General features: G+C 40.2%; 1 long non-coding RNA gene across 2 annotated transcripts; it reads left to right on the top strand.

The window, feature by feature from the left end:
• Window positions 1–1,660: 1,660 nt before the first annotated feature.
• Window positions 1,661–15,971, top strand: LOC127374091 (uncharacterized). 2 transcript variants are annotated; one of them, XR_007886991.1, is made up of 2 exons: window positions 1,661–1,757; window positions 14,461–15,971. It is a non-coding gene; the product is annotated as an uncharacterized LOC127374091 (long non-coding RNA). The 2 variants fall into 2 exon arrangements; XR_007886992.1 differs by lacking the exon at window positions 1,661–1,757 and adding an exon at window positions 3,709–3,827.
• The last annotated feature ends 5,557 nt before the right edge of the window (window positions 15,972–21,528 follow it).

Here is a 21,528-nt window from a genome sequence, read left to right as displayed (position 1 = left end):
TCCTAAGTTGTCATGTAAATTTCAATCCGTATTCAATATGAGGCTCCCTCCACACTAGAGGCCTTTCTCAATGGCTTTCTAGTGGACTTTAGTCATTCAAAATTAAGAAAGTCCATTTTCTGCTTTTACTCTTGACTTGTGGTTGGTGTAAACAGTAGCTGGGGAAGGGAAGCGGCCGAGGATTAGGGATGGAGATAAGGGGACGTTAAAGAGTCATCATGCTTGTATGGTGCCACTGTGTCTCAGATGTCCTCTTGCTCTGGAGTGGCCTGTTATTCCTGTCCCTGAGGGTGTGTTCCCAGCACAGCAGCTCCAGTAACATAGGCAGGTTTGTGTGTTTATATATGTATGTGTGACAGAGAGCAAGATAGAGTATTATGCTAGCATATTGTGTGTGAAGAGGGTAACTCATATGGCCTTTTTGTCTACAGGGGGAAACATGGAGGCACTGAGCTGCAGTAGGACCCAGCACGGCAAGTTTTCATTTCAGTTAGTAACAGTTAGGTGTTTCTTCACTGGCACCACACCATAATCTGCTCTACCTGTGACTCACATGGTGTGTCCTGTTCAGGCAGTCCCTTAACCTGACTCATTTCAACCGCAAAAACAAACTCCTATCTCATAACCTCTTTGGTTTTATTTCTTTTCCCTTTTTTTAAATTGTCATAATTCAGGTTTTAAGCCCAGTCCTACTGATGTCTATATTGTCAGCTCACTACATGATTTAGTACAGATTTAATAAAAGGTGAAAAACACAGTGACATCTACTGAGTGGCAGCAATAATTACCTATGTAAATAAGTGAAGGATTAAATGATGTCTATTTTTATATCTTGTCAAAAGGATGACACACCCTTTCAAGCAACAACAACAAACAATTCCCCATCCAAGTAACAGTTAAAATAATTATTAACACTAACAAATATGAAAAGTTATGTCAAGACAAATATGTGGCTGTAACATAAAACCAATAAACACACTGAGTTAATATTAGAAAGGCTGCACTCTACATAAAACCTAATAAAAGAAAGAACGATCAATCATCTTAAATATTAGGCCTTTATTATAGCTAGCAGCATTATGTCTGTCCCAAGCTTTGGTAATAAAATCTACAACTTCACCTTCATTCACATAACTTAATTTTTCAAATAACCATTTTACTTATCCCCATCACTCACCCAAATCATTACCACACTAGTTGTGGTAAAAAGGACAATATACTATTAAAACAAAATCAAATTCACTTTTGTTTTCAGTCAGATCATAGTATCTACAATCAACAGAAAATCAATGTTTAACAATTTAAATAATCACTCAATTGTTGCTATTTTTCTAATTTATATCATTATAAACTGAATATCTTTGGGTTTGGTACTGTTGACTGGACACTTTCAATATGGACATAGACTTTAAAGACAACAATGAATCGACAGTAGAAGACCATAAAAGTAGTCTCTGATCTCAACTGTGAACTAGAGATTTGTGTAATTCTGTGTCAGTTGGTGAAATATACAAAGGTTTGACTTATTCAATAAACATTTAATACTTTATTGTGGTAACAATGCACTTTTTTTGTTTTTATATCTATAAACATCAGATTGTTGAGGTCTTCAATATTACTAACCGATGGAGCCTCAAAAGACTTAATTTTATCTCTTTTAGGAATCTCCCATGGATTTCAGTGGACAAAAATACTATACATTCTCTTGCTGCAGCTTCCACTAACAGTAGCAGAGGCCAAAAGCAGAGGGCAACGTGGTGAGTTGAGTCTGAGGGGCCACTGCAGGGCAAGGTAGGGTAAGCCTCAGTGGGCACAGCTGTAGCTCATAGTCATTACTGCTCCTCTACTGGTTTAGAAGAAAAGGACCACTCCCGCCACATGGCCACTCTGCCACGCCTGTCCCCTGCCACACACACCCAGGAAGGCCTGGTAGCGCCAGGCAGCACCACTCGCAGTTTGCACTCCTGTCACGTGTGGCGGGGCAGTCGAGCAAAACAGAGAGGTGTTGCAGGGGGACAGGGCTGGGGTGTAGCCAGGGCTGAGGGGTAGGATGGTTGGGTGTAGAGGTTAAACCAGGGTAGGGGGGCTCTGTTCCTTCCTCTCTTATCTCCCGACTGACCATTCTCTTTCCCATCCCCTCCTCCACCCCCACACCCCCCCTCAACCCCCCTCCATCTCTCCCCTTTGTGGCCTGTGCACCTGCAGCCCTTGAGTCTGGGCAATAAAGCTGAAGGATTTGTCTACTGGAGGTTGGAGGAAAAGTGGGGGAATCATTAAGCATGGGAAACACAAAAGCAACAGGTTCCAACTGTGGTTGTTTGATATGGTGCTATGCCATATTCGAGAGTGATGGGCTTGATGTAATGCAGTTTGACATAGAAGGAGTGAGTTTAAGCAGATTTGTGTCCAGATTTACACCCTGTTTGGGTTAGTGTCATTATGAATCAGTTTGATCTGACACATGATCAGCTTTCAACCTTTGGCATGCTTTACTTCCATTTAGGGATTACATGTATGTAAAATGATCAAATCTCAACCACGTTTATCCAAAAGGTCAACTTTTAATTAGCTTTTTTTTTTTTTAGCTTTGTGACAATGCATTTTAAAATAATCCAAAGGTTTTTTTAAGTTTAAAAAGTCAGGGTGAGTGGGATTCAAAATCAACAAAATTGGCGTTTTCACTGGATGAAATATGAAATGTGAAAATAGTTTGTAAAACGAAATTTATTAGATTAATAATCTATAACATGTTTTTAGTTTTATTTATGACAAAATACCCTAAATCAGTGTCGACAATGAATTCAGGAAATCTCTTTGAGGCTTTTATTTTCTTAAATCTAATGCATAAATAATTGTTATCCAATTATATAATATGGTACATTATTCTAAAATGGGCCATTGTCCTTAATGAGTACTTTTACTTTTGGTACTTTAACTTTATTTTGATGCTAATACCTTTGCATTTATTTACTTTGTACTTGTAAAATGCAGGAACTTTGAGTTGTAACAAAACATTTCTACACAATGGTATAGCTACTTTTACTTAAGTAAAATGTCTAAGTAGGCTACTTCTTCCACCACTAAATAACAGTAACAGTTTAATTTCATAATGAATTCCAAATGTAAATGTAGACTTTATGCAGATATTATTTCAAAACTAAATGGAATGCTTTTTAATTTTTAATTTTTTTTCATACACATACATATATCATGTCATTAGACCATGACCTGAAACACTGAATAGACAATTTACAGTCACTTGAAAATACATTAAAGCGTGTTACTGGTGTGACTTGGGTGTCCAAAATTAAAAACACAGTGATGAAGATATGTAGACAACAGGCAGAACACTGGTCTTGATTGTAGTTCCCCAGAAAAAGCTGGTTGTATACTCATAAAACCACACGAAGGTAAGTGTGTTACAAGAGAAAAGCATTTCTACTAAACTGAAATAGTGGTTCAATGAAACTAGATAGATATATAGGTGAAGTAAAATTGTTCTCAGCCATGTTCTAAAGAGTCTCTGTTCAATTCCCCACCTGTTGTAATGTTATGTTCAGTCATGTAGAACTTTTCTCTCACCCGTTGCATGCCAGACCCCCCACATTGTAAATCGGTGCAAAGGGAAAAAGATTCAGCTCTTTCAGAGTGCGACCATGAAGGCAGAGGAAATCACTCTAAACGGTCTTAATTCTGCCATTAGATGAGAGGGAGTGCTGAGGGGATTGGCTGGCCCTATGCTCCATATTCACAGAAGCAGGATGAGGCTGGGAAGCCTGCTGAGAAAATGGTGTCGTAATCAGGAGCCGGCAGTTCTGCCTGATCAGGTACACTAGCCTCTCTTCTCCTTTCCTCAAACCCCTACTCCTCCTCCTCCTCCACCACCCCTTCATTTCTCTTCCCTTCCCCTGCCCCGTAAGGAGATCCTAATAAGAGTTTGGACGTACTGAGCTCCTCTTATGTGAGGACCTGGCAGGAGGGAACAGAGATGAGGCCTGAGGTGGGGGTTGAAGCTCGAGGTACGGAGTTGTGGTGGTGGGATGGTGGGGGACTTGTTTTTTTGTTCCCACATTTGATTATTCAGGTTGGCTGAACTAAATTCTAAACCCATAAAATTCGTATCCCCTCTGGGGGACCATTTGCATATATTTCAGTACCCCCTCCCTCACATCCCAATTCCCCTTTTTTCTCAGAAAGTGAAAGAGAGGGCGAAGCAACCAGGCCTGTCTAGGCTTTAAGATGTCACCGTGGTGTGAAATATGGGCGAACAAGCAAGGTCTTTGAAACTCAAACTAACCCCCCACCAGCCTCTGAGCTGCTGCCACACACACATATACAGACCTGGCCCTCCACTGGTTGCTATTCTAAAATAGGAATTAAATTTCAGTGTGTAGTTACATGTTCTGCAACTTTATTCTCAACTTTTTGCACCGGCCATTCTTTCAGGTGACACATGAGCCTCATGGTGTACTGTAGTGTCTGTTGAGGGTTCCATTAAAAAAAAGTCACATCTGTACTAACTAGAAAGGAAGCAGCTCTTGTTACAGTTAAGTTTGTGTCAGTTTTTATGTTTGGATACATGGGAGTTTATTAATTTTAGGCTTACTTTCAGATATGTGGAATCATCTGTTTGTCAGCTGTGTATGTACAGCTATGTACAAAATAACATAAGCCATGACATGCCATTATATCAGCAGGACAAAACTGCTGGAGGCCAGGAAGAGTTCCAAATATTTGATAAACATGTCAAAGCAGTAAAGCCTGGTCTTGTAATCATGCCAATTTTACTCTTACCGTTGTCGATGTAGGGGATTAATTTTCAGACAAAAATGTTCTGATGCCAGGTCTTAAAATTCCGCTTAGGATGTGTGCTCAGCAGCATAAAGATGAAGGGAACACACATGTAGCTGGGCACACAGACTAAGAGAGGCAAGCTGGATGAAGGCAGGGCTCCACATCACCAGTCAGCCATAAGAGACACCTGTTCATTTGTGTGGCTAGCAAACTCAAGGTTTTGTTTTTCCCTGTGCCAACCAGGCCCGCTGGCACTAGTTTTACTGCCCATCTGTATGGATGGGTGAAGTTAGACGATTAGTCTTTGAAAAAAAAAAGGGGGGGGTGATACTTGATGGCATTTTGGTCACATGGGGCGAGTTGCTGTCATCCTTTAACCCTCCCCCCTGGACCCCTTTCCCTCCCCCTCCCGTGCCCACTCCCTGGTGCACAGGCAGAATGCAGTGTCAGGAGGGTGAGCACTGAGCGCCCATTGTGTGTGCTAACCAAAGCGGAATGCCCGGGTGACAAAAGGGGGAGGAGTGGGCTCAGGGCACACAAAGCCAGGGGGAGGAGAGGGTCGGAGGAGGAGGAGGAGGGGAGGGAAGGAGAGTGGTGGTGGTGGGGGGGATCTGCTGGGGGCTAAATAGACCCACTCAGCCCCCAAAACTCTAGGCACCCTAAAAATCTTCTGTCACCTCCCCCACTGCCTTCTCACCCTCACCAGGCCTCCCTGCTTCGGCTCTGGGGTGTACAGTACGCAGGCTGCTGGAAGTTGCCCGTTTGTTCCCAGCAGTGTGAAAGAAGAGAACCTACGACAGCAGAACCCTCAAACTATTAAGTGTTGGTTTTGGTGTTGTGACTCATATGGCCCTGAGGTCTAAAACAGGTTGTATTTACCAACAGTAGTCATGGTTTCCAATCTCTGTCATCCGTCAGGGACGTCCTAAAAGTCCCATGTATCACTGTCTAATGTCAGACTACGTGCTAGCAATATGAAACATTTTTACTAAATGTTCAGGAAACAATATATTGAGTTTTATATCAAATATAGGAACTTTTCCCCAGCTGATATCCACTTTCAGCTCCTCCTGTTACTCTGAATGGCTTTTTATCCCTATGGGCCTGTGACTTTCTATCCAGGCTTGTGTGTAAATGTATGCGTTGGGGGCCACATGTGCATGTACTCACCTGCCTATTCTAGAATCTGAGAGCAATCTCGCCTGTGTAGTATCGCACGTCAAAGCCAGCCTCTCTACTCCCACACAGGACCTGGGGCAACAGTGCGGCCACTTTAAAACACACAAGACAAACCCTGAATTAACTCTTTCTTAATACAAATATACCTCCTGCAGATGCAAGTAGGAGCAGATCCACTTTTAACAAGCACGTTACAGCTGCAGACCTCAGTACTTTTAATGGCAGTGAAATCTGTTTATTGGCCTTTAAATCTCTACCTAAATCTGTGTTTAAAGCTGTGGGCATAAGTCTGATGCCTGTAGCTTGGACAGTGAAAGTGTTCCATTCAATGACCTGAACAGTGAACAATACATGAAAGGATATTATTGCATTCGCATCATTAGCGTCCCCCTGGCTATGATGTTTGTGAAGTTAGACAAAGTTTACAGTTGGAATACAAAGATCCAAAACTTTGATCATCTTAAAAGTCTTTCTGGCAGTACTTGAGGGATTTTTTTAATGAATGAATGAATGAATTTTACTTTATATTTATTTATTTATTCATTTATTATTTTATTTATCATCTTGCTTTTATTTTATTATTTACTTATATTGAACTTTTCTCTACTTCTTTATTTTCTGTAAATTAGTGGTGTAAATTATCTTTTGAACCTTGTAAAAATCTAATGGCAGGATTTGTGTTAATATAATAAAGTGACTGATCGTGTGTGTGTGTGTGTGTGTGTGTGTGTGTGTGTGGGGGGGGGATTAACTTATTTGTGCTTGTTGTAGCTTAGATTTTGTTCAACAAAAGCATTTTTTCAAAAATGGCAATCAAATAAAATATATTCTACTCCTTTAAGATCTTAAGGGAGGTAAAGTCACTTATTGCCAACATCAGATTTATTTCTTGTAGCCAACAATGATCTAATGCACCACCAAGGTGCAGATGCTGCCAGTGCCAGCAGAGCCACTTTGAAGAGACCTTTCCTTGTGGTCCTTCCTCTTTCCCAAAATGATGACTGGGCAGATCAAAGGGGATGCTCCAAAGAAAACTCTTAATGGTGACCCCCCCGCCTGCTTCTTTCTCCCACTCCCCTCATATGCACACTTAACATCTGAACTCCCTCCTTCTTTCATTCATGCAAACCTCAGCCTTTCCCGTCGCATTTACATACGCCGCTGCAGGGCAAAGGTAGCTTCCCGTTTTATCTGTGCTGAGTTCATAGGAAGTAGCTTGCTGAGTTGTTTTGGTTTATGTGTTGTTAGTGAAACACAGAGGGTCAAATGCAAGCCTCGGGGGCATGTTGAGGTCAAAGAGTAAACCTGGCAAGGTCGATCCCAGTACCTTTGTGACTAACACAAAGTGTGTTTTTGTGGCAACGTGTGTGCGTGCGAGCCTGCACGTGTACTCATGCGTGTATGCACATCAGTGCGTGAATGTCAGGTGAGGTTGTGCTGTCTGCGCTGGTGCAGTCAGAGCCTCTCCATCAGTGCTGACCCAGGCAGCCATCATTGTTCTCGAGCTGTAAATCACCCTTCTGCAATCAGGGCCCTGATCTAGGCTTCTCTGAGCCCTCTCCACTCCAGATGATTCCCCTCCTGATTGGCCTAACTGGACTGTGGCAGCAGATTAGCATGGATTGTTTTTTCTCTGTGGCATACAGATTGAGCCATGTTAGCATTCACACCTCCACACAGCGCCAAAGGGCTCTGCAGAGACTCCAAAATGCAGAGGAAAACCAGACTTCACTCACAGCTTTCATAACTTTTAGGAGAGCAGAAGGAAAGCAGGTGTTGGACAATAATAATGGATGATAAGGACTTAGTTTGTCATGTCATCAATGTTTCAGATGCATTAAGATATTTCTCTTAATTTGTCCACGCCAGTGTATACAGGGTCACACACAAGTGGCACATCTATTCACTTAGTGGTATAAAGATTGTTTTTGGGGCTTTTTATTGTCTTTATTGGATAGTAGCAGCAGAAGAGTGACAGGAAAGTGGGAAGAAAGGATGACACGCAGCAAAGGGCTGCAGGTTGGAATAAAACCCAGGCTGCTGCGATAAGGATTTAGCCTTTTTGTACATGGGGAACGCTCTACGAGATAAAACACCAATTCACTCCATGGTATATCAATTTAGAAAAGAGGGTGTGTTGCAGCTCTTTGAGACAAGAGCTGTCCCCTTCACCTAAAATGCATGTTAATGCAGGTGTAAACAGGGCCACTGTTGTCTTTATTAATGGGTATTAACATTATTTCTTAATGGTATTTAGAATGCAGTTATAATGGTTAATGATATAATTCAAGTCAATTTACTTCACCAGGATAATACACTCAGTCCTATCAGAGAGTCCTGGGTGCATAAATTAAACACAAACAACAAGACAAAGTATATAGAGTTTATTCTTAGTACTGTTTTTTTTCCTCTTCAGATATGATACAACTAGTGCATATACCTGCAAGCATTTCCACCTACTGTAGCTTATGTAGTTCCAACTCCTGGGGTCATTTGTTCTCCCAGTGGGAGACGATTTGCCTGAGCACCTTGTCAACAGCAATCAGGGAGTGACCAGTGGCTGGGAAGGCAAGGCCCATTGCCTCCCGTGGAGAGAGGCTTATCTATCAGTATCTATGCAGTCATTATGGGAATGACAGCGATCTGTGATGCGATACCATGTGGAGTTCGGAAGTCAGAGATATTATCACAGTCACGATCTCACAGTTATGTTTTAATATGAACATGTTTGATATGCAATGTGATGTTATAGGCTTACGTCAGGACCACCAGTTTAAATTATTTTAACCTTGTTTCTGATGGTGGATGGCTCTAAATCCTACAATACCCATGAGCCTCAGCCACCACTGCCATGGAGAGGAGTGCAGTCAGAGTGGTACTGAATTCAAAACGCTCTGTTCCTGCAGTTGTTACCAAATCATGAATGAAACATGAATTCCAAGCTGACCCCCGATGAACTGCAGATTATGAAATCTGTTTCTTCTCAACAGCATAATCTTTAGCTCCCACCTGCTGTTAGCGGTGTACAGGACATCATTTAAAGCTCAGTCATTGGACGCTTCTTGCTGAAATGCACTTTGTTAGTTGTAACTTTTCACCTTAGATTTTTACTGAAGATTTAACTGGGAGTGCCCCAACCCACAACACACACACACACACACACACACACACACACACACACATGCACACACACAGCTCCATAGCTGGTTGAGTTATGTTGTCATGGAGACGGTCATTGTGCAGGCCTCATGGAATCCTGATGACATCACAGTGATTCCAGGTTGTGTGTGTTCAGTGATCTTTGGGATCACAGGCTTCAAGCGTGGGTCCTTGCAGTGGATGAGAGTCAGAGATGTGTGTGTGTGTGTGTGTGTGGCATGCATAGTATTCACACACAGAAGAGAAGGCAGCCTTAAAGGGTCAAAAGTTCAACAAAACTTTATTGTCAGACTAAGGAGTTTTGGCTTGTGGATTCATCATATTTTGGACAGGTAGAGTGGTGAGAGGGATTGTAATGGTGTGCTGTATGATGACGTTACATAATTGTGCTTCTTAAAGCAATATTATTTAACTTTTCATAATTACACATGCCTACAATAGGAAAGTATAATTCTCTATAACAATACCTGAATCTTTTGTGTTTCTTTAGTTTTAGTTGTTATTATTTTATTATTATTTAGAGATATTTAGCTAGACACAAAGGACATATTAGCCACAGGATCTCCAGGAAGCGTTGACATTTAATTTTAAGCTCTGAAGTTTTAAAACAAAATTGTCTTATTTCAAGTCTTTTGGCTTACATGACCATATATTCTCAACTTTATCTTGGAACAAAATATCTAATTTCAAGGTTTGGATTTTTGATTGCGTCACATTCTATTGATAACAACATTTCCTCCAATGATTTACATCCCTTTCAGTAATACAATATAAAACTGTAATCTAAATGAAAAAAACCAAAAACTAAATGATTGAGACTCTTCATGAGAATAAAGTACCTTTGAAGTAATTCATTGTTCATCAAATGTGTCATCAGAGGTGATATTTTCACAGTGCACATTATTATTAAAGTAAAAAAAAAAAGAAGTACAGTCGAGGCTGATGGGAAAGTCATTAGCAAGATTATTATAGTTAACTAAAACTAAACTCAAAACTAAAAATAGATCTGAAAAACATTTTAGTTAAAAATAAAAACAAAAAAAACCCCAATATTGTGTACTAACTAAAATACAAATAGACAGGAAATGTCTTCAGTTTTAATCTTTGTCTATGTGGTAAGATTTGTCAACACAACAAGCATATGTTAATTGAGACTGAGATGAGTGAGTGATGTGAGCCAATGTTTTTGTGATACCTTATGAACTTCTTGAAGCAATGTTATGTAACTTTTCTACCTTAAAACAACGGCTTTAAAATCATTTACACTGAGTTGTAATATGGTCAGTGGTCCCTCTGTCACTCTGAACCCCATACACTTGTTATCACAATGTAACTTCTGACTCTGGGTCGGGACAAGTGCTTAACCCTTTACAGTGCACAACAAATCTTACATAATGTTGCTTTAAGTCTTGCCCCTGACAAATACACCAATGTTACCGCTTAAAAGACGAAAACTAATACTGAAACTCATTAAAAATAAACTAAAACTAAACATTTTCAAACAAAAAAACCTAAACTGAAATGACCTGAAACTGAACTAACTAAACCTAAACTGAATTGGCAACAAAAATTGAAAATGAAAAACTAAATGAAATTAAAATAAAAACCACAATAGCTCTGGTCATTAGTTAAGTTGTGGACAAATTTTAACCTGGTGATGGTGATGGAAAATCTGAATCAAATTTCTCCCGATGTGTCTATTTTATGTTGAGGTATATTTACAGTAAGTGAAAACTTACCAAATGCACCAAATGTCATTTGATAGTTGATGACATATTTCAGTCTGGACCAAAGTGATGAACCCACTGATGGACACTGTGATGGCAGAGCCACTTCACAGGCACACTAGTACAGATGATAATGATTATTTTAATTAATTTAATCCCCAATATTTGTCTTAATACAGTGCTTGGAATTAGTGTTTTACCACTTATTTTATATATATATATATATATATATATATATGTATATATAGACATTGCTCATTTTCTAAAGCTTAAATATGTTTTCATATTTCATGGAATATTAGCAAGTGTAATTCTCTTACTACACTGGCAGATATATTCTGTTTCCTAGTCTGTATCTTCTTAAATCAAGTATTAATTTGAGGATGTGGTGGTTCATGGTTGGCACCTTTATTCAAAGGCCACCAGGGGACCTTCAGAAGCTCTTCTAGACAATAATTGATTATAACCCTTGCTTACTAAAATAATTGCAAAGAGACTTTATTTTATACTGACTGTGCTAAACACTGTCCTTACAAATAAAACTTTACTCTGAGCTAGCGTGTTCAATCCACACTGCAAACAAGACTACAAACAGCCTCTGTGAGGCTTTACTTACTATGTTCCCCAATCCTGGGTTAGTATGTTAACATTGCAAAAATGTACTAATTAGCACTCAACATTGGTGGTGATGATGGTGATGGTGATGTCTGTAGGATTCATCCTCTTTGGACCAGGGCCGACTCTCCCACTAGCATGGCTAAACGTATCTGTCTTATTCTATTTAATTGAACTCTCAAAAAACTTATTGTCTTAAGTTATCCAGGTCATGGTATATCTCAAGGGCAACTTGGCTTTGTTTTAGAAAGCTAAAGTCCAGTTGCCTTTTCTTAGGACTTCCAAAATTATTTCCTTAAAAATCTTTTTTTTTAATTTATTAACAAGAGAGGATATTTGAATCAAAACAAAGCTTGATTTTAGAAATTACCTGAAACAAGGTGGTCAGTTTTAAAAAACTTTTAAAGTCTTTTGTCATAGGAAAGTAACATTTTGAGTCCTCAATTACAGACAAAACTGACTTGATAAGAAGAAGATTTTTCTGCAGTGTGTATATTTCTCTCTTATAAAATAAAATCAGTATAAACTAGGCTACATATAAAACATGGAATTACAATATATTGCACATCCAGTGGAAAGGAAGTGGAACTCAGTTGCTCCCTTACCCAACAATGACAGAGGATGCTGAAGACTAACATCTCAGTTATGAATCAGATCCTCTGGTGGAATTATACAGGAAGAGAGAGAGAGAGAGAGAGAGAGAGAGAGAGAGAGAGAGAGAGAGAGAGAGAGAGAGAGAGAGAGAGAGAGAGGGATAGAGGGACAGAAGAAAGGAAATTGCCTCTGGTGTACATATCCTCATTTCTGATAATCCCGCCTCATGTGTCTGAGCGAAAGACTCTCTTGACATGGGCGTAATGGTAATTATGGTGATTTACGACTCGTTCATCCAGTTGCTGCCATTATATCACATAGGCTGTATGTTTTTTTCAAGTAAATGCACTGAGTGGTTCATCATAATTCTCTGTAATACGAAAGACCTCACTTTGATTTGTACCAACTGTACATTATTTGCCCACTTGGAGCAGTTTTGTGCGTGTGCGTTGGCCATGCTTGTGCTTGAGCTTGCACGATAAAGACGTGTTTCTCAGGCTTGATCATGTACTCCAGTGTTTGCTTAACACTCACATGTGTATGTGTTGACGTATTATGCATGTGTTTGCTTATTGTGTGTGTGTGTGTGTGTGTGTGTTTACATTTGCAAGGTGGGGCGAAGGGTCCAAGGGGTAGACAGGTGAGGAGGTGGGTGGTGGTGCTTGGACCTCATCTCCCAGGAAGCTTTCTGCGCTCCAGAAACCTGAGCTTCAGCCTGTTAAGACAATGAAGGGAACACGTGAGACTCTGGCACATGGTGGCTAGGGTTACCTGCTCGCTCTGCCTCGCTCTGAACTTTTGGCCCTTGGAGCAAAACCTCCCCACCCTTATGACTCCTGCGCTGCTCCACCTCCCTCTCTGCTCTCTGTCCACCTTTCGTTCAGTCCCTCCCTTTATTCAGCATATTCTTGTTCTTTCTCAAATCACTGACAGGTTTGTGTCCTTCGTGCTGCAAGTCCTTATTTTACTTGTGTCCCCTGCTCCTGCTCTTTCACTGTGTAACAGGCCATTATGACTAATGATCTTTTGAGTGATTGAATTCCTCAGTTTTTGTATGTTTGTGTGTTTACTGTCTGTCTCTTCAGACAAAAGGCTGGCTGGGCCCCCGCCATCAGATTTTCATCCCTCCACAGTCCATAGGTGAACTCCTTCCACCAGCCAGGCAAACCTGACTTTCAAGTCTCCCACCCACATCTATTGGACTGCTGTCCTCTCACCTGTGCAAATATGTATGAGAGAGAGATGGAGAGAGGGAGGGTGGAAAAGCGTGAAATGGAAAGATATACCAGCCTTTGGTTACTGGGTGGGGCACAGAAAAGAATACTGCACAGCTGAGCAAACCTCCATAGCCATAGGACTTCACCTGTACACTCTCCACTTTTCTCCTCTCTGTTTTCTCTCTTAATCCATTCTCTCTTTCTGTACCTGGCCCCACAGCGATAGTGGGCTAAGGCGTTCTTTTATGGCCACTGAATAGAGATTTCCTTTGAGGTTATGGAGTTGATACACTCTCTAACGTCACTTTTGTGCCGTGGTCACAATGTAGAGTGATCTACTGCCTTAGGGGACAAATACTCTCTTTAGAAGTGTTCCCGTGTAGGTGTAGGTATTATCTGGATATTATTCAGGAAATCCTTTTATCTAATGATATCCACAGCAGAGGTTTGACTTAATTTGGAAATGTAACCTATAATCTTGATCACACTATACTAAACCAGCTTGATGAGTGAGGAGCCCAGCTGGTGAAATGGACGGCAGCAGGTCTAATATAGTAAAACGGAGCTGAATTTCTGGGAGCTTAAATCAAAATAAAGGCTCAACTGCTAGGACAGTTGGAGGAGAAACTAACTCCAATTTTAGAAAACAGTGGGACAAATACATTTTGCACACATTCCTGAAATGCGTGACTGCTGAAATACAATGTGTTCATCAACAGCGATATGCCTGGCTGAAATGTCGAAGCAAAACAAAGATACCACACATGCTTTCTCATTGGACCTTGGTAGGACAAGTGTGGAGATATCAATCTAAACGGAAACATGAAGGGGGTATAATCATACAACTGTATCAAGTGGGAACACCACCCAGTTGGGGAGGTAGATGTGTATAGAGATACGTAGGAACTCACTTTTGGGTGTACGAAAGTAAATTAACTTAATTTAAGTGATGTACTTTTTTGCTGCCTTGCTGTTCAGTGCATTAATGACTGTGCCCCGCTTTAAAATGGAGCACAGTATTAAGTTGACTGGACCTGTATTTGGTTTGACGGTGCCAGGAGCTTTTAGTGATGGTGAGGTAGAAGTGAAGCATATCACATGAAGGCAGGCAGACTCTCACACCTATTTGCTTTCTGCCTCCCTTCCCTCTCTCTCTCTCTCTTTCTCCTCTGCAGGTTTGGGCCTGAAAGACGTGCCAGACCTGCTGCCAAAGCATCGGCCTCCACCTCACCCTCCAGACATGGCTGAATACACACACACACACACACACACACACACACACACACACACACACACACACACACACACACACACACATGCATACACACATAAACACGCACACACAGGCACTGTGAAAACCGTGCTCCTCTATGTGTTTTCAAGTATGTTAACACACTTGTGTCCTATGCCTTATTCATGTGCACACACACACACACACACATTCTTGCCATCTCTACATTCTGTCTATCTCTGATGATAGAGTCATTGCGCACTCTCATGCCTCGTGTCAGACGTAGACACGATTGAGCCACGTTCACACGGTCTCTCTCAACACAAACATAAACACACGCATGCGTTCAGTTTGTCAGTTGTCTCTCAGGCATGCCCTATTTTTAAAACTTTGAGCACACCTACACACATTCTCCCATGCTTGGGCACACCCACTGCAACCCATGTCAGACTGTCCTCGTCTGAGAGAAAACCCTTGCAGTTGAATGGCAAGGAAAATTAGTCAGGTGAAGTAAATCTCGACACCTGACACTAGTGGTCTCTCTTCAAAGTTGTTTGCACCACCGCCCCCATACTTAATGGTACAGCACCTACTGATTATTGCATGCTCTGAGCTAGTCTGGTAATTGCACAGTACATACCTGTCCAGGGTGTAAGCCCATCCGTTGAACACGGGGCCCCTCTGCTCACGGTATCATCGTAACTGAGTGAGGGAGCCTCCTATCTGTCATTCAGTATCAGTCAATGTCAGCGTGCATCCCCACATGTCCAGTTCAAAAGGTCAATTCATAGAAAGGTGTTCAATCAGCTGATGTTTATGAAAGGTTTGATCTCATATACCCAATAACCATAATCTCAGAAGCTCAAGATAATACACAGAGTGAGAATCTCCCCTACAAAATTTTAGTCATGATGGTTTTTGACAGTCATTTTTTAGGCATGTAGACAGAGCAAACCTACGGTTGTTTTCATGACATCTGAATGAGTCACACTCCGTCAGAGTCAGATGTGTGCATGTATTTGGTTGACGGTGACGTCTGTGGTAGTACAGTATGTAGTCTGTAACCACAGAAGCATTTTAAATATAACATCGGAGGATTCTTTTGTAGTTATTTTTGGGTGATTTGTTTCATCATTGTCAGCATCCTTCTTAACTGTAAATCAGAGACATTGCTTACCTTTTTGTCCCATAAGATCATATCACTAGGTGGTTATGGCTTCTTTTGATCATCTTACAGTTGCAGAACAGCTCTAAAACACCCACGCTTACTTTGTATGTGCCGGTGTAGTTGCTAAATGTATTGTCAGTGAATCAAAGCATAAGGTTTTTCACTTTCATGTAACCATTATGAACAAACTCTTTGATGGACTGATAGGAGGCTGAATGTACCTTAATGAGGAAGTGTGGGGAAAAGGAGTATTATTATCTGTAGTATTAAAAAAAATAGAAAAGAAAGGATGAGAGGGTAAGAAGTAGATGAAGGCTCCAACTATCTAATATCTGAGTATTTACCAGCTTATTCCTCGGAGAAGCGAACTGGAATGAGGAGTGGCCACAGAGGTTTGTCACACAAGTTCTGTCTGAAAACACATTTAATTACTGACAAATATTAGAGCACATATTGTATATTTAAAGGTAAACCAAAGCAGCAGACCGTTGCAAGTTAATTATATTTAAATAGCTTGTTTTACACCATGTTTCATGATGCACGCAATTATTGGTTGCTTCATAATTTACTATTTTCTGTGCAGTTTTTGATGTTTACTAATTCCAGTGCCCTTTAATTACCCCCATTGGGCCAAAAGAACATCACATAGAAATATATACATAATCCTCATACACCCCCCCTTTTTTTATCTGGCCCAAACAAACAACCTAAAGAATATTATAATCAGTATTAACTCATTGTTTGCTTAGTCATTACTACAACTAATTATCAAATTAAATTGGACATTGTGATTTTGGGTATACTGAAAAGATCAGAATCAACGCACAGAATTAACGGGAAAGATAATGAAGTTGTATCATACATTTTATGATTTTATGTAGTTTGGTGGAAAAGAATGTGGTATGTTGGTATTTAGAACATTTTCAAGATATGTGTCACTGTATATGTGACAAATTCTGTGACATTCATTTGCTAACTAACTTAGAAAGCAAAACAATGATTTATGGGCTACTTTTTTCCTGAATGGTAGTGATACATTAGTGTTATGTATGTATATTACAGTTCACAGGATGATGACAAAGAGTAAAAATAGTGCAGAAATAACTCACATGTGAGCTTTTAATCGACCACTGAGAGGTTAGTATGTGTAGCAGGCTTACAAATTAAGCTTGTTTTTTTTTTTTTAAACATGAGTGGTGAGTCCACTACCCCCCTTTTACAAATCTCCCAGAAGTTGTGAGGTGGTGTTGTGTTGGTTAGAAGGTGGTTGTTGTTGTTATTGATAACCACAGGCCTGTGGCTCTTCCTGGGTGACAGTAACAGAAGTTAAGACCTGTAAATCTTCAGGAGACCTCCTTCCTTCCCTCTAATTCCTCATTACCTCACGGTAGGTTGTCTCAGGAGAGATTTAGAAGGCCTGCAGGGCTGCTTCAGTGGAAGAGAGTGTTTTACTGAGTGTGTGTTAACCCACGTGGTGAGTGTGTAGGACCGCAGGGAAGGACTGTGGATCGTGGCTTTAGGCCAGGTGTGACCACAGGCAGGTAACACCATATGGGATTTCCATCCTTGGTTTTCTGTTTAAGTGTGTGTGGTTTCGCGCTCCATATGAAAAGATGCTGCACTCTGACTAACCTTTTTAACAACCACAACCTAAAATAAGAACCTGTAAAAACTTTAAATTTGACTGGTCAGTTCTGTCATAGCTCAGTATTTCAAGGCAAGTGTCAAATCGTATCCACTCTGTTAATTCTTCCAAAATGTTTACAGACTAATGAAAGGACTCTGAGTTTGCTTATCCTTTCAGCTTCCATCAGTGTAACATAACACCCACCCCTGCAAACTCATCTATCTGTTTGCCTACCTGGCTGTGTCTTTACCTGTGTCTTTAAACAAACCTATAAAAATCAATGTTGGTTCCTAACACTGTTCAAACAAGAACTTTTTTCTGAGTTTGAGCCTGCAGGGGATCCTGGGAGCCTCATGTCATCTGTTCACTAGCTCCCGCTAGTGGCATAAAGCGGCAATGTCAAAGCCGACCTAGGAGGTGATGAGTCCTCATTTGTGTTTCATTTAATATCTAATGAAAGAGAGATGTCTTGTTTTTCAAGCCAGATCCGTTCATACAAGTAGTTTAACATTTACAAAATCCTGAGACACCAGTTTTATTCAGAATTAATAAATCAAACACATGTACTGTTTTATTTCACTTCACCTCTTATCTTGTATCATGAAACAAGAATGTACTGACACTGAAAGTGTGTGTAATGACTTTTTTCCCTTTTCTTCACATGGCTGTCTTCTTTGTAAATGCATGCTGTTGTGGTGTTGAAGTGAATCATTCAGCGGTCGGTGTGATCCCTTCTATGGCATTGTGTCTCCAGCGACAGTGTTTACTGATAATTGAGTAATTACCTGTAAAAGATAGCACTCCTGTGGTTCTGTTCAGCTGTAATCTCCCCAGTCTACGCTCACTGTGGATCAGGTTTTACCTTGGGAAGAAGCTAAATACAACAGTTTAGAACCACTCTCCGTGTAAATTTGTGTATGTGTGTGTGTGAGCTACACACTGTATACACGTAACCACTCTTATGCTTATCACTAAACCGGCCTTAGAGACTATGAAATCACAGGAAACAAGAAAGTGTTTAAACTAATTTACAAACTCCGACAAGATGACGGTTGTACAAAATCATATGACGATAATTTGAAATTCCTTTGTGAGTTTCACAATCCCACAGTGAATAGAAAGTTGTAACAGGCACTTTGTGCGTACACTAGTGGCCTCACCCACAATGGCATTTGAAAGACAAACAGCAGTGCGTGCTGCTGGCCGGTGCTCCGCAGCAGTGAAAGTGGTCCTTCTTTTTGAGTTACGGCAGCCAAAGTTCAGCATAATGTCCGTGTCATTACAGTGTAAAGAAACCTTTGTGAGTCAGCCCTGTCCCTTTCCTGGTCTTCTTAGGCTATTATCTTTCTCTTAAAGAGTTTGAACTTTCTCTTTCTTCCTTTCTTTTTTCTCTCTCTTTCTTTGTTAAACGTTGTGTCTGTGTCTCTGTATTAAAGGACAGGTCAACAGTATTTCAAGTCTGTCTGAAAACAATAGGCAGGTGCCCATATTAAAATTTAAACTGGATTTGCATGCTGTACTCAATTATGTATGTATTATGTAATTAAGTATGTGTACACATACAGGGAATGCAATTTAATTCCAGTTTTTAAGATAGAAATAAACATACAGCTAAAAGCAAGGATGTATATACTTAAGGCAACAATGACCAACAACATAAAATTTTCAACTGTTCTGTAGATTGTAAACAATATAAAAGTGCAAAGGAATAAATATTGAATGGGTAAAGTAAGTATAAAAGTTACTATCTTCTTAAAATATATTAGCCTCTTTGTGTTTCCCAGATATGATGCAGTGGAGGAATATGTAACACAATTCAAACTAAAACAGGGGTGCCAAAATGTTTTCCCTTATTTGACAGACTTCCTGTGCAAAGAGTCTCTGTCTGCCATGTTCAGATTATGAAATATTACAAAATAATTAACGGTAAGGTATCCTACATATTTAAAGAGCTTTTTTAAAAAATAAAATACAAAAAATAAAACAGCATGAACATTTTACTTATTTATTACATTTACTTGGAACATCTGACAGGCCAAATCACTTACTGTGTTAGGAGGGGGTCTTTTGAATGATTACAGCAAGTAAAATCTGATAATGTTCATACAGTAACTAAAGACATACTTGATAGACTTGTGAGCTGGTCCAAAACAGCTGCTCATCCCTCCTCACTTCTGGCATGGGAAGCCAGCACAGTGGGAAACCTAGCATATTCTGCTGTTTCCTTACACTCACAGTAGCCTACTTTCTTTTCCTCTAGCTTCAGTTTTTTTCCACAAACTACCAGCTCCAAACTGGGCCTCAAACCAGAAACCAATGGTACAGGCTGGAATATTTGGTTACGGATGCATTTCCATTCGATTGTCCAAAAAGGGGACGAGAAGAAGTAAGCGATATGACTTAAGGGGATCATATTAATGTAACATGCACACACACACACACACACACACACACACACACACACACACACACACACACACACACACACACACACACACACACACACAATAATCCCACAGGACTTCCTTCCCATTCCCATTAGAAACCACACCCAGGAGGACAGGTAACAGGAGAACACCTTTCACAGGGTCAGATTGGAAGAGGTGGGAAAAAAGCCAAGGGTTTTCTCTGATTAGTTTCACCTCTCCATATCTCTCAGTTCATATTTACTTCATCTCTTTTTACTCCTTTCTCTTTCACTTTAAAACTATTTCCCTGTCTCTCTCTTACCAGCCAAGTATCTGATCCGTTTTAATACGGGTATTGGCTGATAATTTGAAGTGCCTAATGCATGCCATATACCCAAACTGATCGGCCAGTCACTTTTTCTTTCCCCCAGCGTTTGCCTGAGAGTTGGCACCCTGAAAGGGACAGTAATATGCACTGATGTAATGTGTGAGATAGGGATCTTTTGTGGGGTGTGTTATAAATTGTCACCGTAATGCGAGTGCGCAGGGAGTTGGGTCGGGGGGGGAGTGGGTGCTGAACGGAGGGGTGGGAGGATCAAGCAGTGTCACTGGAATCCACAGTGTTGTGAGAGCCCCATACCTTTCAGCTTCATTAAACCAATTTCACGCCGAGGTGAGCTAAGAGAGGAAGCTCTGAATCTCAGCAGCGGCAACAATGGTGCATTGAAGGGATGAGGCGAAAGTAAATTAGGTACCACTTCACAGACGGCAAATTAAAATCTGAAAGTTGGATAGGAAAAGTTGAGGGTAGATGATTATGTCTTTATTGTGCCCTTCCTCCTCAATCTAGAAAACCCTCCCTTCCTTTTAGCATGCACCTTTGCCCCCCCCCCCCACATCCCCACAACCCGATCCTCTAAGAAAAAATAATGATCTATTTCTTGTCTGGTAATTGGTTTCTAAGATGCTCCCACTCAAAGACCTGATCTCAAATACCAAGCTGCTTATGGCCCTCCTTTCAGCCACTTAATTTGCTTGAGCTTATCAGTTAGATTTCATATCCAGGAAAATCATATAAATTAAACATTAATGTGGGGCTTATTTCGGTGCAATCATTGACCTCCCACGGCCATTGAGCTGCTTTATCGGGCTTGGGGCTCGGTGTTTGTCACTCAAACTGATGTGAACTGATGTGTTTCAACAAACCCTCTCAGACACCGACTGCACAGACCAAGTGCTTACTAAAATATCTTAGGATATATGTGGTTATACAAGCCCTTAAAAGCAAAGGTATTCCTTGAGTTTACACACAATTTAAGCAAAACTTTTATTGTGTAGGATAAATGATGTAACACTACAATAATGAGTAATCCCATAGAGCAACAGCAACTTGACAACTGTGCTGTGATCATAAACTGGTTGTATTACATGTTCAAAAGGAAATTTAAAAAAGAGATAAGAGAGCAGTTGAAATGTTTTTATTTTAAGTTAATTTGAAGCATTATATTTTACTTTCTTAAGTAAAAATAGAAATTTCACAATGGAAAAAAACACTTAAATTTAACAAATGTTATCTTATCATCAAAATTTTCTCAAGTATCAAAGGTAAAAGTACAATTTTATTTTTACATTTTTATCAGTATATTATATTATTGTATAATTACTAGTATTGCATTAAGCATCATTTTAATGGTGTAGCGGATCGAAGTGAAGCCGATTTTATATGCTTTTAGGTAGTTTAATAGATAACATTGCATCATATATTGAGTAAACGCCCTTTCCACCATCAATTATTATAACTACTGGACC

This window comes from Dicentrarchus labrax, unplaced genomic scaffold (genome assembly GCF_905237075.1).
Source record: "Dicentrarchus labrax unplaced genomic scaffold, dlabrax2021, whole genome shotgun sequence".
In the NCBI taxonomy this organism is placed as follows: Eukaryota; Metazoa; Chordata; class Actinopteri; family Moronidae; genus Dicentrarchus; species Dicentrarchus labrax.
Note: the sequence above shows the minus strand (reverse complement) of the source record. Positions and strands in the feature narration are given on the sequence as shown.